The following is a 15,797-nucleotide window of genomic DNA, read 5'->3' as shown; positions in this document are numbered from 1 at the left end:
CACATTATCATTTTGAATTTCATTCTCTCACAGAAAGTTTAAGGAAGATTCTCTGATGTTACCAGCAGTAGAAGACTTTCCAACTCCGCCTTTACCAGACGCAATTGGGATGATGTCTTTGACCCCGTCTAACCGGAGCTCTGTCGTCCTCCCGCCGGCACTTGCAGAGATCTGCAAAAACACAAAAGCAAATATTTTTGATAATCTGCGACTCCAAACATCTCAAAATCTCAAAATAACCAAAAGAGTAAGGAGAAGTTTGTACAGATTTGTACCCAGAGACGGAAGATGCGTCACGGCGACAAAGAGACCGAAGAAGCGCGAAGGAGGCCATGGAGGAGAGAGAGAGAGAGAGAGAGAGAGAGAGAGAGAGAGAGAGAGAGAGAGAGAGAGAGAGAGAGAGAGAGAGAGAGAGAGAGAGAGAGAGAGAGTTGATTTTGAATCTGAAGATGGTGGATCGGATGCGACGGAGGAGACGACGACAATGACAAACAATTGTTTTTTGATTTTTTTTTTTAATTTCTCAAAGGAGTGGATATAAAAGTAAATGACACACTTAATGAAACCTATTTTTGTGATTTTTGATCCTGAGTGCTCTTTTGGGGATAAAAACTTGGACTAGTGCTATTTGGGTCATTTTCTCAACTAAAATAATTAAAAATTAAATGAAATTACTGGGGTAAAATGTTTTAGGTACCCATTTATTTATTTAATAATTTTTGAAAACAATACTTAGATCTGCTCTAATATTTGATTTAACATCCGCAAAATGATCAGCAGATATCTCTTGAATAGCTTGTGTCTACGAACAAAAGAACGTTGAACCGTATTTCTTGCATGCATAAATAGGCTTGATATCAATGATGACAACGACGAGTGTGAAAGCAAAGACGACTTGAATTGCTTCTTCGTGGATGCTGGACTCATCGACGGTGTTATCCCTCATGCGATTATGGACTTATTTGTCTATGTTGATGAAGTAACTTATCCCGCAAGCAGTACCGGCTTAGGCTTCAACTGGTGACCACCTTTTATGAAAAAAATTATGATGAATTTGTTGTTCCTCAAATTAATACCAGTTATGTTGATTTTTTTGTCAAATTATTATGTATGGACCCTACCACATTCCTCTATGTTCCTCATAAAAAGATGAATTAATGAAGAAGTATTTTCCCCTTGTAAAATTGATAAGGAATGTCTGTTCCTCAAGGTTCAATTATTTTTTTCAATTCAATTCTTTAAATGAAAATTTGCTCAACTTTTTTCTGTTCATTTTTTTCATTTTCATGGTTACCAATTAAAGCTACAGATAGGGTGCCGTGAGTGCGACCTCGTCAGGAACCACCTCAAAATAATTTTTTTTTTTTTTTTTTTTACTTTTTGTCAATTTTTTGTTTTCATATTTTATTAATACGTATAAGTAAATTAAAGTCAAATAATATTATAAAATATGTTATTTTAACTTTTAAAAATATATTATTAATCAAATATCAAACAAGGATAAACACAATAGCTATTTTATTGTAATTTTGTAAACATCTGATTAGTTATATTATTACAACATTGAAAATATTACATAAATGATTATGTAGTCGATAATTCTACCACCTTATAAAAAGACACGTCCGATATATGAGATTCATGTTTGATGATACGACATGCACCATACTGAAGATTTCTTTTAACTATTTTTTCCATAATCTGCATAATTTCACTACAAGAAAACACGCTGATACTGAGGGACTTTTTCCTCGGTATGTCGTCGGAATAACCGTATTCCGACGACATACCGAGGAAAAAGTCTCTCGAAAAAATGTCCTCGAAATTTCATTTTCCCTCGAAATTTCCTCGAAATTTTGTGACGGAATTTCGAGGAACAACAATTCCGAGGAAATTTAGAGGACATGCGTTCGTCGAAGAAGTCCTCGATATATATTGAGGAACCATTCCCTCGGTATATACCGAGGATTATACCGAGGGAACCTTTCCTCGAAAATTTTCGAGGGCCATTTTCGAGGAAGGTGGCCCTCGAAAATTTTCGAGGAACAGCTGTCCTCGGAATATTCCGAGGAACATTTTCGAGGAAGGTAGCCCTCGAAAATTTTCGAGGAAAAGGTCCCTCGGAATATTCCGAAGACAGTTGTTCCTCGGAATATATTGAAAATAATTTTTTTTTTGAAAAAATTATTTTTGAAAAAAATATATTTTTAAAATTTAAATTCGAAAATATAAAATTTAAATTTAAATTAAAAACATATTATTTAAATTTCAAAGTCATACAAATCAAAATAAAACATTTCGAGTTTTTGAAACAAATTAAACTACGGGTTTTGGACGTTCGGGTCTTGCATGGTCGGGAACTCCACGTTGGCATTCGGGTTCATGCTCTTCATCATCGCCATCATTTGCTCATTCAGCTTCCTCTGTGCCTCCCAGCCCGCCTCTTGACTCGCCACCATGGACTCCAACGCAGATATGCGAGCATTCTTATCCCTCATCTGACTCAGAAGGACTTCTTGATCAACAAAGGACGACGGTGGTGCAGAAGCAGACGGAACCGAGTTGGACCGACGAGCCAAACCGAACAAACGGTCCTTCTTCTTTGGAACCACCTGAAAAAGAAAGTGTCAAATTTAAATAATATAAAAAATGAATTGAACTTTAAAAAAAGAACTTACCGTTTCAACGATTTGGTTGATCCGAATCCGAGGCAACGGTCGATCCCGTCGAATCGTCATCCTCGGTTTGAAGCTGAGACACTTCCTCTTCCATCTGACTTTCGATGAGGGTGACCACATCCCTCACAACACCATCATCAATCTCGCCGGTCTTCTTGTTGGTATACGCCGTCTTTATTAGGGTGTAATGATCAACCGGCTCCCCCTCATTTTCTTCCGCCTTGAAAAAAACATAAATTAAACAAACATTAGTAATTAAAAGAAATGCACAAAAAAAAGTATTAGAATCTTAAATAATATAATAAAAACCGAGAAGCTTACCAAGCGATCCCCCAGACTGGCTAAAGATTGAGCACCCAAGTTATGGATGTACATGCCCTTCCCCTTACGGTCACTCTTGCGGTTGGTGGAGTTGGTGGAAGAAGTTGCTCTGACTTCGTTCTTACTCCAATGCACACCCAACTCCTTCCAGACGTCGGGGTCCATCCCCTTTGGGATCTTTTAAAAAAAAAAAATTGTTAAATAAATAAAAAAAATATTTTAATAAAATTAAAAATTGTTTCATAAATAAAAACAAACCTTGTTTATTTCCCACTTCTTCTTCCACGTGTGCATCTGCTTCCCATAGTTCTCCATAACTTTATGGACGAAGTGGTAATAGATAAACAACGTATCATCGGCATTCCAGTTGAATTCTTGCTGAAAATAAAACACAGTTAGTAGAAATTAATATTAAAGATTAAAAAAATAAGTAAAAAATAGAATACTTACCGCAAACTGTTGAAACCACATATGCTGCTTCTCGAGAGGGAAGTCGGTGAAATTCGGATGTCCATTGTCGAGGGCCGAGTACATCATACGGTTGATCCATCCGCTGATCCCGTTCCCGGATCGGTCGAACCTAATAAAAATAACTAATTATTTAACATGAATCAAATTTTAATGAAAAAAAATAGGTTTAATTACCATGTCTGACCCCATCCACATGGATACTGAGTGAGATATGGAAGATGGTCACGACCCGGCTGTCGAACAAACTCCGCAACTCTCAGAATTGCCGGATGAGCAGGAGCATGAGCAGGAGCAGGAGTGGGTGCCACACCGGGAGCGGGAGGAGAATGAGAGGGAAATAGAGAGGGAGATGTATGGTAAGAGCTGTGGGGCGATGCGGAACCCGAAATGGAGCTGCTCCCCGTACCACCACGACCACGACGGTGTCGAGAGCGGGTATGTTCGTCTTGAGACCTTTATATAAATTTTTTTTAATTTGTTTATATATTAAAATTGGAACAATAATAACAAAAAAAGTTTAAATATATAAAAAATAGTTTAAATATTTAAAAATTATTAAATGATTACAAAAAAGTTTAAATATATAAAAAAATATTTTTAATATTTAAAAGTTGTTTAATAATTACAAAAATAGTTTTAATATATTAAAAATAGTTTAATAATTAAAAAAAGTTTTAATATATTAAAAATTGTTTAATAATTACAAAAATAGTTTTAATATATTAAAAATAGTTTAATAATTAACAAAATAGTTTTAATATATTAAAAATAGTTTAATAATTACAAAAATAGTTTTAATATATTAAAAATAGTTTAATAATTAAAAAAATAGTTTTAATATATAAAAATAGTTTTAAAAATCAAAAAACGTTTAAAAAATAAAAAAACGTTTTAAAATATAAGAAAACGTTTTAAAAAATCATATACACATTTTTAAAAATAAAAAAACGTTTTAAAAAATCAAAAAACGTTTTCAATTATAACCAAAACACAAAATAAATCAAAAAAAAATATAACAACAATCCAAACAATAATCCAAACATGCAAATCCTAAGCTATCCATTCAATCCTAGAATTTCCTTTCTAACAACCTAAATTTCGAGATCTATGAAGAGAGGAAGAGAAGAGAGATGAACTTACATGGGAAGAGAGGAGAGGAAGAGAGGAGAGGAAGGACGCCGAGAGGAAGAGAGGAGAGGAGAGGAGAGGAAGGAGGCCGAGAGGAAGAGAGGAGAGGAGAGGAGAGGAAGAAGGCCGAGAGGAAGAGAGGAGAGGAGAGGAGAGCCGCCGCGCAGGAAGAGAGGAAGAGAGGAAGAGAGGAAGAGAGGAAAGAAATGGGGAAGAGATTTCCTCAAACCTAATTTATGAGGGGTCCGACGGACAGGGTCCGTCGAAATTTCCTCACAATTTTTTATGTTGGTCGTCGAAATTTCCTCGAAATTCTCTTATCTGATTTTCGCGAAAAAGTTTGGCGGCTAGGGTTGCCGGGTTAATGAAAAACAGTCCGAGGGAACTTTTCCTCGAAATTTCCTCACAATATTGTGAGGAAATTTCGAGGAAAGAGGATTTGGGGTTTTGAAAACATCGATTTTTTTCCCCTTTGTCATTTCTTATACAAATGTAATTCATAATAATGAGGTTTCTTTGTATAGATGATCATAAACAATAAAATAACACAATTACAAAAATTATTGTAAGTATTTCCTTTAACGTTTATTAAAACGTATAAGTGTTTATCTTATGTTGTGTGGTTTTCGTCTCAATCCGCAAATCATTGTTTTCGGTTTAAAACCCTAAAGTTTGACTTCATAATCTGGCTAAGACACTTAATGAAGGTTATATACGTGTTATTCAATCCGCAAAACGTTGTTTTCGGTTTAAAACCCCTTGTTCCTCGAAATTCCCTCGAAATATTGTGAGGGAATTTCGAGGAACTACCAAAAATTATGTTGGCCCTCGAAATTTCCTCGAAATATTTTGAGGAAATTTCGAGGACGTTCAAAAACTATGTGTTCCCTCGAAATTTCCTCGAAATGTTTCGAGGGAATTTCGAGGAACTATCTGTTTTAAATCAAACCCCTAAACCGTTAAGGGTCATTCTGAGGAAATTTCGAGGAAGTTCAAAAAACTATGTTTTCCCTCGAAATTTCCTCGAAATATTTCGAGGAAATTTCGAGGAACAAGCTGTTTTAAATCAAACCCCTAAACCGTTAAGGGTCATTCCGAGGAAATTTCGAGGAAACCCTATTTTCCCTCGGTATTTCCTCGAAATTCATAAAAAAAAAAAAAATCTACTCTGATTCCGAGTCATCATCACCAGATGAATCTGAATCTGGATCTTGGTGAAACTCTCCAATAACTGGTTCATCCTGTGCGTGAACGACGGCTTCCTCTGCGAAGTCGGTGAAATCTACTACAAGGCCAACTCCTGCTACATCTTCTGCTGCACATAAGTTACTGGATGTGATTGGTTGTAGTGGGTCTTCCAGCTCAGAACTCCCCTGAACTCGGCCTCTCGGGTTGAGTCTGGTAACAGTAACCCATGGATCATCTCTGTTCCTTACCCGGGGGTACTTGATATAACAAACCTGTAACATTTTTAAAAAATTTAGTACAAGTTTAAATTATTACACATGATGACCAATCATTCTGAATAATTAACATTTACTTACCTGATCGGCCTGAGAAGCAAGAATGAAAGGATCATAATATTGCAGATTTCGTCACGAATTTACTGATGTAACACCAAATGCATCTGTTCTCACACCTCGATCTGGAGTGATGTCGTGCCAATCACAATAGAAAACAGTACAGCGCAATCCAAGCATGCCCAAATACTTGATTTCCAAAATTTCATGTATGTGTCCGTAGTATACATCATCTCCCGATGCAGAACAGACGCCAGCATCATAGGTCGTACGCGAACGTTTCGTCTTTTCAGTTGTGAATGCATATCCTCGAGTACAAAATCTCGAATATGACTTCACAACATAGTTTGGTCCAACCACCATCTCGCGTATCCAATCGTCAAATGTTTCACCTCTGGCCAAACCAGCAGACACCTATTAATAGCACATAATATGAATTAGTATAAATATGTGATAAATAATTTTTTAATTAGTATAAATATGTGATAAATGATTTTTTAATTTGTTTAAGGCACTCACATAAGTAAAAACATCCATCCAGCAAATTCTTTTTGCTTCATTTCTTCTAGTTCTGCCTCTGTAGCGTATCTATATTCGAACCGCTTTTCTGCCATGAAAATCCTATGATGACAAAAATGTAATTAATTAAGATATAAATGTTAATTTGTTAAAATAAAAATTTGTAAGATAATAAACTTACCTCTCATATTGAAGAACATCTTCGCAGTTGGTGAGCAAATATGTTTGCAAATGACTGCGCTCCTGCTCAGTAAGTCGACGGTCCTTTGATTTTCCGCTAAGTCGTCCAACATCTGTGAAAATGTCAGGAACCGTAACATGGTATGTTGCCCGTTCGCCTCTATCATCATGCCGAGCAGGTCTTCTGTTTTTGGTCTGAACTTCTGCTGGAAAGTAGTACTCAGCAAAGTTTGAAATTTCTTCATTGATCATCTGTGCGACTATAGAACCTTCCACCCTACTTAGATTTTTCACCATCTTCTTCAAATGGAACATATACCGCTCATACAGATACATCCATCTATACTGCACAGGACCACCAAGTTCCAATTCTCTTGCCAGGTGAATAACAAGATGCTCCATAACATAAAAAAATGAGGGAGGAAATATCTTCTCAAGGTTGCACTGAATCACGGCTATGTTAGTCTTCAGATTTTCAATACCTTCAAGAGTCACTGATCTGGCGCATAAATCGCGGAAGAAAGCAATTATCCCTGCAATTGCTTCATGAACATTTCGTGGTAATAGTTCCTTGAAAGCAAACGGAAGTAAGCGCTGCATCAACACATGACAATCGTGACTTTTTAAGCCAATAAACTTTCCTTCTTTCTGTCGATACAGTTACGCAAATTAGATGCGTAACCGTCTGGAAACTCCACATCGTTTGAAATCCAATCGAAGAACGCATTTTTTCCCTCTGCATCAAGTCGGTATATGGGAAAAGAAGCCCTACCATTCCCATCAACATGAAGTTCTGAACGATCACATATATCAACTAAATCCAGTCTTGACTTCAAATTATCCTTTGTTTTACCTTGAACGTTAAGGATCGTGTTGATGAGGTTGTCAAAAAAGATCTTCTCAATATGCATGACATCTAAATTATGCCTTAGCAAATGATCCTCCCAGTATGGCAGATCCCAAAATATACTTTTTGTGCCAGTTATGTAGGTTTCCAACAGCATCTACCGGAAAACGCGCATGTCCACCGACGTCTGGCGTCCTTTCTGCACCAAAATCTCTTAGTTGTGTCTTCAAACCTTTTCCACTAATTTCCGCAGGTGGACTGTCAAACACCCTCTTGTTCTTCGTAAACAAATTCCTACTCCTACGATATGGATGATCAGGTGGTAGGAATCTCCTGTGACAGTCAAACCAACACGTTTTCCTTCCGTGTTTTAGTTGGAAAGCATCAGTGTTATCTTGACAATATGGACATGATAGCCTTCCATGCGTTGTCCATCCAGATAACATACCATATGCTGGAAAGTCACTTATTGTCCACATTAGTACTGCCCGCATTTGAAAGTTTTCTTTACACAAAATATCGTATGTTTCAGCACCTTGAGCCCATAGTTGTTGCAACTCATATATTAGTGGCTGAAGAAACACATCAAGTGATCTCTTAGGATGCTCTGGTCCGGGAACGAGAATGGAGAGAAAAAAAACTCTCGTCGCAAGCACAAGTTTGGGGGTAAGTTGTATGGTGTAACAATGACTGGCCATAGAGAATATTGTCTTCCACTCTTCCCATACGGGCTGAAACCATCAGTACATAATCCAAGGTAGACATTTCTTCTCTCATACGCAAAGTCAGGATACTTTGATTGGAAATGTTTCCACGCTTTTGCATCTGAAGGATGTCTAATCTCACCATCTGTTGAGTGCTCCGCATGCCATCTCATTCGTTGCGCTGTGCGTTCCGAAAGATACAACCTCTGCAACCTTTCCGTCAAAGGCAAATACCACATCCTTTTATATGGCACTGGAACTCTTCCACTCGTATCTTTATAACGAGGTTTCCCACAAAATTTGCATGTAGTCCGCTGGTCATCCGCCCTCCAATAAATCATGCAGTTATCGCTGCATATATCTATTACCTGATAAGATAAACCAACCCCAGCTACGAGTTTTTGAACCTCATAGTATGAACCTGGAGCTACATTATCCTCAGGTAGAATACCTTTAACAAAATTAGCAATCGCATCCACACAGTCTTCAGCCAAGTTATAATCTGTTTTAATGCCCATCAGTCTCATAGCAGATGATAAAGCTGAATGACCATCTCTGCAACCTTCGTACAATGGTTGCTTTCTAGCATCCAACATTTCATAAAATCTCCTAGCTTCTGCATTGGGTAAATCTTCCCCTCTAAAATGATCATTTATCATCTGCTCAGTACCTACACCATAATCTACATCCGCTCTAATTGGTTCTTCTAATCTAACCGCCGGCTGAGGTTCGCTAGTACTACCAAGTTCATAATCAGTTTCCCCATGATGATACCAAATTTTGTAACTTCGTGTAAACCCACTCAATAATAGATGAGTCCAAACATCCCACTCTAATAACTTTTCTATTTTTACAATTAGAGCAAAGACATCTTAACTTACATGTTTCTGCTTCCGGTTGTTGGCGAGCTACCCTCATGAACTCGATTATACCTTGATTGTATTCTTCCATAAGCAATCTCGTGTCCGGATCCAAATGAGGTCGATCGATCCAAGAACGAAAATAATTTGAAGAAGACATGTTTTTTTGGAATCAAATTCGTGAGACTAGGAGAGAAGAAGAAGAAATGGAGTGAATGAAGAGGAAGAGGGGTGGCTGTATTTATAGATGAAATCCTCCCGGCATACTGAGGAAATTCCGAGGAAATTCCGAGGGAAACCGACATTTCCTCGAAATTTTTAAAATCCCCCAATGGCTCTCCCAACGGCTCTCTAACGGCTACAAGATGTCGTCGAAGTATTAGAAATATCCGTCGGTTTTTTCCGACGACCGAGGTTTCCTCGGTATTCCCTCGAAAAATACCGAGGAAGTTGGTTCTCCTCGAAATTTCCTCAAAAAATAGTGAGGAAATTTCGAGGAAACCACATTTCTTGGTTTCCTCGGTATTTCCTCGATATTTTTTCAGAAATTTCTGAGGAACTCATTTTCCCTCGGTATTTCCCTCAGAATCAGCGTATTTTCTTGTAGTGTTTGCATTTTCTGGGATTTGAACTTTAGACATCACGGTTTAAAAGCATCAATGAACCCTTAGTTTAACCACTGGACTAGAAGCTTTCTTTTATAGTAATTTTAAATATATAATTTTCTAATAACATTTTGTAAAAAAAAAATATTAATGGAAAGCCTAAGAAAAGTTTTTGCCCATGGGCCCCTATTTCTATTGAACCGACCATGTCCGCAAGTAGAAAGTATTTCACTTGGATGTGTTTTGAAAGTTAGTTTTGGATCTTGTTCCTGATTATTTAGATGATGATGATGATGAATAGCAGTCTCATACTCAAGAAGCCGTTCAAGTCTCATTTGATGAACCAGTAGTATCAGGTTTGTTCTGCAAATGATGACGCTATAGCTTCAATTCGATTCATTCTTAACAAATTAGTATTCGCAATTTGTGAGGGTCGTTCTAGCTATATACAAAATTCTTAATTAATAATAACACTAGGAAGAATTCTCGTGGTCAAGTCCCAAATTAGGAAAATAGACAACAGAAAATGAAAATAAAAATAAAAAGAAAAAAGAAAATAACAAAATACAAGAAGACCACTACAAGAAATCTGAGTATCAATAGCACAACATGATAGCGTTTTTTCCGATTCTGCTATGGTTGATATACCTCTTACTTTTAGATAGCGTTTGTGAAAATGCAAATGCTATATTTGGTTAGTCCGATTTTAATTTTGCAAACGTTTTTTTTAAAACATAGTATACATAGCACTTTCGGTTTTGAAACGCTAGGCATAACTAAAGCGGGAAAATAGTTGATTTTTCCCTCTCACCCTTATTTCATTTTTCCTCTCACTCTATTTTATTTACCTCCAAAAACCCTATACCCTAAACCATATACACTAACCCCTAAAACCAAAATTTTAAAAACACAACCCTTAAACTCCAAACAAAAACTTTAAGCTCTTATATTTTAACATGAAATCTTGAATTTAACTTCAAATGTTAAATATAAACTCAAAAATTAATATTTTCAAAATTTAATGCCAAATCTTAAATCAATACTCCAAACCTTTAACCTTCAAACCATATACTCAAGCCCTCATTCTAAAATCTAAACTTTAAAGCTAATCTCAAATTAATCATATACACTAAAACACAGCAAAATATTAAAATAATTTTTTATTACTCAACTTCAAATCTAAATTTAAAATCTTAAATCCAAACCCAAAATATTATATTTGTACTTTACACAAAACTATACACTAAACTCCAAATTCTAAACCTTAATTTCAAACTTGAATCCTCTAGTTCATAAACTATAAACTCTATTTCATATATCCAAATATAAATCTCAAAACTATAAATTTAAAATATTTTCTTAAAATAATTTTTATTTTCGAATATATCATAAATATTTTATATTAAAACACAAAACAGTTGTCAAAAAAAAAAAAATAAAACACAAAATAAAATAGAAAACTGTTAAGAAAAATAAGAACCAAATACAAAAATCTGATTGGTCAACACAAAGTGGCCAATCACACACAAAGGCGGGGATCATGCTTTCTGTAATCACAGCCATTGATTAAACTTTATGAAGGGTCCAGATTGATCCTACTTCTTCTCCTGTCTTTTTCTCTGTCGCTTTTGTTTTCAGATCCAAAATTTTTTAAAGTGTCTAGACACACAAAACTCATCTTTTCTCTCGTATCTCCAGTTTCCTTCTCCATACAGATACATGGAAGGTCACGAGACAAGTCACAACAACAGAGGAGGAGCATCCCATCTACTCTATTATCTCTCTCCACCGCTCTTTGTCTCTCTCTCAGTGTCCTGCGGTGACGGAGATTGAACCGTGATGCCTCCTCTCTGTTCTGTGACGAAGTGACGCCTCCTCCCCTACTTTGTGACAGATCTTTTCTTCTCCCTCGTCTGTCAATTTCTGATATCTTTCGTAACCTCTTTATCGTTCTCTCTGTTTGTTTCCATTGGTATTCATCCTTCTCTTTTACCCTCTTTGTTGTTTACTTGATTCATTTTTTTGGTTTGTAAGAAGGTTTCACAGAATCAGAGCAAGGCCGGAGAAGACAGAGCAGCGGCGTCGGAGAAGACAGAGCAGCGGCGCCGGGGAAGACAGAGCAGCGGCGACAGCAGCGGCGTCGGAGATGGTACCGAAGCGGGGCTGGTTGACGGCGTAGGTTAAAGCAGAGCTTGGTTTGACAGCTGAATTAGGTTTAGCTAAAGTCAATTTGTTTAGTTAGGGTTTAGTTAATCAGCCAATTGGTAATTGTAACCAATTACTGTACCAATTTCTAATTGTAAACCATGTATCCAAATTTCAATTTGTAATATAACTCGATTTAGTTATAAATAAATCTTTATTTTATGTTCTTTAAAAAATAATTAACTAAAATAAATAATTATAAAAACAAATAATTTAAAATAAATAATAATAAAAATGATATTAAATAAAATTTAATGGCATACAAAAAATGCTATATTAATCATAAAATAGTAGCAGTGCAAAAAACCGCTATCTAATTTGTTCGACCTATTATCGCGGCCGATGATACAGCATACCTAATAACGCTATTGTATCGTTACATAGCGTTTTTCCGCTGCTATTAATACTTGATTTTCTTGTAGTGGACATTAGCATGGAGGACGAGCTGTGATTTTACCTTGGAGACATGCCCATGAGCAGGTCTAGAACAATTTTCTACTGGGGGCACAATCTATTTTATTAAAACTGAAGTACAAATAAAAATTCACCCTTAATTTTTCTTAATATTTACCAACTTGTGCCATTGATACTAAATATTTTTTTAATAAAATCAAAAATTAAGTGTAATTAATGGAATATCTTTTTAAATGTTAGTTACCTTAAATTTCAAAACAAAATCTCAGTAGATGTGCACAATATCTGACAATAACTAAAAAATGGAAAATTATTTTGCTAATATTAAATCACAATGTATTTTTGTTACATGCATAAATAAATTATTGATAAATAAATTATTGATTAAATTGTTGTCTATTTATGACATGATTGGTTGATTCCACTGCATCTATAGTTTTTATTATAAACGGTGATTTCATAACAATATATAGGAATTCACTATTTTTAATCTATATTATTAAAATTGAAGTATAAATTAGGTTTTTTTTGTAAACATAGATAACAATTTTTAAAAAGATGTTTGTTTGGAAACTTGGTTACCATTTTAAAAAACAGGTTTTTTTGAAAACATGAATATCAATTTAAAAATAGGTTTATTTGGAAACATGAATAGCGATATAAAAAGATATAATATTGTTTGGAAACATAGATAGCATTATATTAAAAAAGAATGAATTTATGTTATTAAGAAAAATTGGAAATCTATTATATTATGAGAAACTATATATTTGTGTCAATTTTAAAATATATGAAAATGAGCTAATCTAATAATCTAAAAGTATCATTTGTCTAAAATAATCATAAAACAAAATTTAAACTTTATGTACATATTTCAAATCAAAATAATAATTTAAAGTTGATTTATATCAAAATTGATTTAAAATATACATATATTCAAAAAAAATATTTTTACTAAAATATTTTCCAACAACCATTATTAAAAAAAATCAATATATGTGATTATTGAAAATATAATATATGTGATTATTTATATGATAGTACGTATAAAATACTATTAATTATATGTTTGGTGTGTTTTAAAGGAAAAAAAATAGATTGTGAATTAAGGGTGGGCATTCGGGTACTCATTCGGGTTCGATTTAGGTCTGTTTGGGTTTTGAATTTTCAGGATCAAAGATTTCAGTCTCATTCGGATATTTCTAAATTTTGATTCGGATGCGAATTCACATCTTTGCGGGTTTGTTCAGATTCGGATAACCCATTTAAATTCATTATATACTTTAAATTTTTCAAAATATATAAACAAAATAATATAGTACTTATACATTTCAATAACATATATTAGAATACCTGAATTTAACATATAAATTGGTTTGATTTAAATATTTGGATAGAGAATCAATAGTTATGTTAAGTATTTTTAGTGATTTGAGTATACTTTAACTATTTTAAATATTTATATATATTTTCAACTATTTCAACCAACTTATAAGTACAATATATATTCTGTATGTTTTATATACATTAAATCAAAAGAATATATATATATATAAGTATATAAATCTATTTCTAATACATTCTGGTATCTATACCTGAAATACTTCGGTTCGAAATGGATTCGTTTTCAGTTCTCTAAATACCAAAATTTTGATATTTAATCAACTTCGGTTCGGGTTTTATACTTCTTTTGGATCGGGATCGGTTTGATTTTTTAGATTTAGATTTTTGCCCAACTATGATATTAACATGAAAACAACATATTTTATAGAAATATACACCCGTACGGGCGTACGGGTCAAAATCTAGTATCACTTATAAGTAAACTCATTTATAAAATAAAATTATTTACAAATTGATCCTCCGCAATTTCATTTTGTGGAATCTTTTTATCACAAATCATTTTTTATTTTCTCAAATATTTTTTTTCTCAACAACACAATCATTTAAAAACTGATCACTTATCCGGTTCCGCAAGCTAATCTTCTCAATCTTCATCGCATAAAAACATCTTTCAGCTGTAGCAATTGCAACAGTTAAAGTCAATACTAACTTTAAAAGCTGATACACCTGAGGATGTGAAAGATGTTTCTTTATCTCCACCATCATACATACTAATATTATAATTTAGATTAGCTATTTAGAATAGGGACACGAGTAAACGATTGCCATAATATCGACCGACGAGAATAAGTCGATATCGATCGACATAACCAAATCTGCCACGACCGATGACAACACATTTACATCAATCAACATCTATTTCGGTCAGGTATTTCGTTCTAACTTGTTAAATTGAGTACTTATGGTTTATTTCTCACCAATCTCCGACGTGATCACACCATTATAGTGTTATTTAAGTCTGGGGGGGAGGTTATACTGATATTGTGTTTTAGTTTTGAAAAAAAAAAAAAGACAACAGATTCAAGTGTAGACGATTGCTCACCACATCGACTGATGAGGCTAGCTTGATATCGATCGCCAGCACTTCACATCAAACGATCGATTGTCTCTTCATTGTGTCAAACGATATCTCTAACCATCGACCGATGTGACGATGTCGATATCGTTCGACAGCGCTTCATCTTCAACGATCAATTGATACTTCATTGTGTCGATCGTCACCGACATTAGCGAGCTGGTATATCGTTCTTACTTGTTAATTTTGTGCTATTGCTTTATGATTTTCACCTTACCACCGACTGTTTTACACTGGGGACAGTGTAATTTAAGTCTGGGGGGATTACTAATGGTTATTTACTTTATTTGTCTTATTAAAATGTTTTCAAAAAAGTTTTTATTGAGTCAAGAAGGGGATATAATCTTAATCGATTTACTACTTGTCATTTAACCACTCTTTAGACCAGTCTTAGACTTACTGATTGCAGAAGTACTAGAGATACTAAAGTGGATCAACCTGTCAACTATGTTTGCACTTGCTGAAATTGTTTGAAGGAACCAAAGCTGACCTCCAACCTAATACTGACTTGATTTGCTTGTCTTGGGGCTTGGTAATCATTGGATCGGAATCCTCCTGCAAGTCTGGAAGGTAAAAAGTCTATGTGTTTCTGGTTCCCTTCCTTCTTTCTCTTCGGCATCTCAAGATCTAAGTTTATAAAGAAAAGATTAATATGATTTCTTGAGAGGCAGAGGGATAGGTAAATTACCTACGACCCCATTATTCTAAATCTCAAGGATGATCACACATTGTGGAAACGAGGGATAGGTAAATTACCTGAGACCTCATTATTCGCTACACTGTGTCAAAATGTATGAGTTACAAATGCAAATGTTAATGAGATAGACTAGATGACCTTTGTGGCATCAAAACCTGTTGAAATTGAA

At 34.7% G+C, this 15,797-nt stretch overlaps 1 long non-coding RNA gene across 1 annotated transcript; it reads left to right on the top strand.

The window, feature by feature from the left end:
* The first annotated feature begins 11,432 nt into the window (after positions 1-11,432).
* Positions 11,433-12,204, top strand: LOC130495460 (uncharacterized). The gene is made up of 2 exons (XR_008934735.1): positions 11,433-11,768; positions 11,871-12,204. It is a non-coding gene; the product is annotated as an uncharacterized LOC130495460 (long non-coding RNA).
* Positions 12,205-15,797: the final 3,593 nt, after the last annotated feature.

Source organism: Raphanus sativus, chromosome 6 (assembly GCF_000801105.2).
Source record: "Raphanus sativus cultivar WK10039 chromosome 6, ASM80110v3, whole genome shotgun sequence".
Taxonomy (NCBI): Eukaryota; Viridiplantae; Streptophyta; class Magnoliopsida; order Brassicales; family Brassicaceae; genus Raphanus; species Raphanus sativus.
This window is presented reverse-complemented; position numbering and strand designations above follow the sequence as displayed.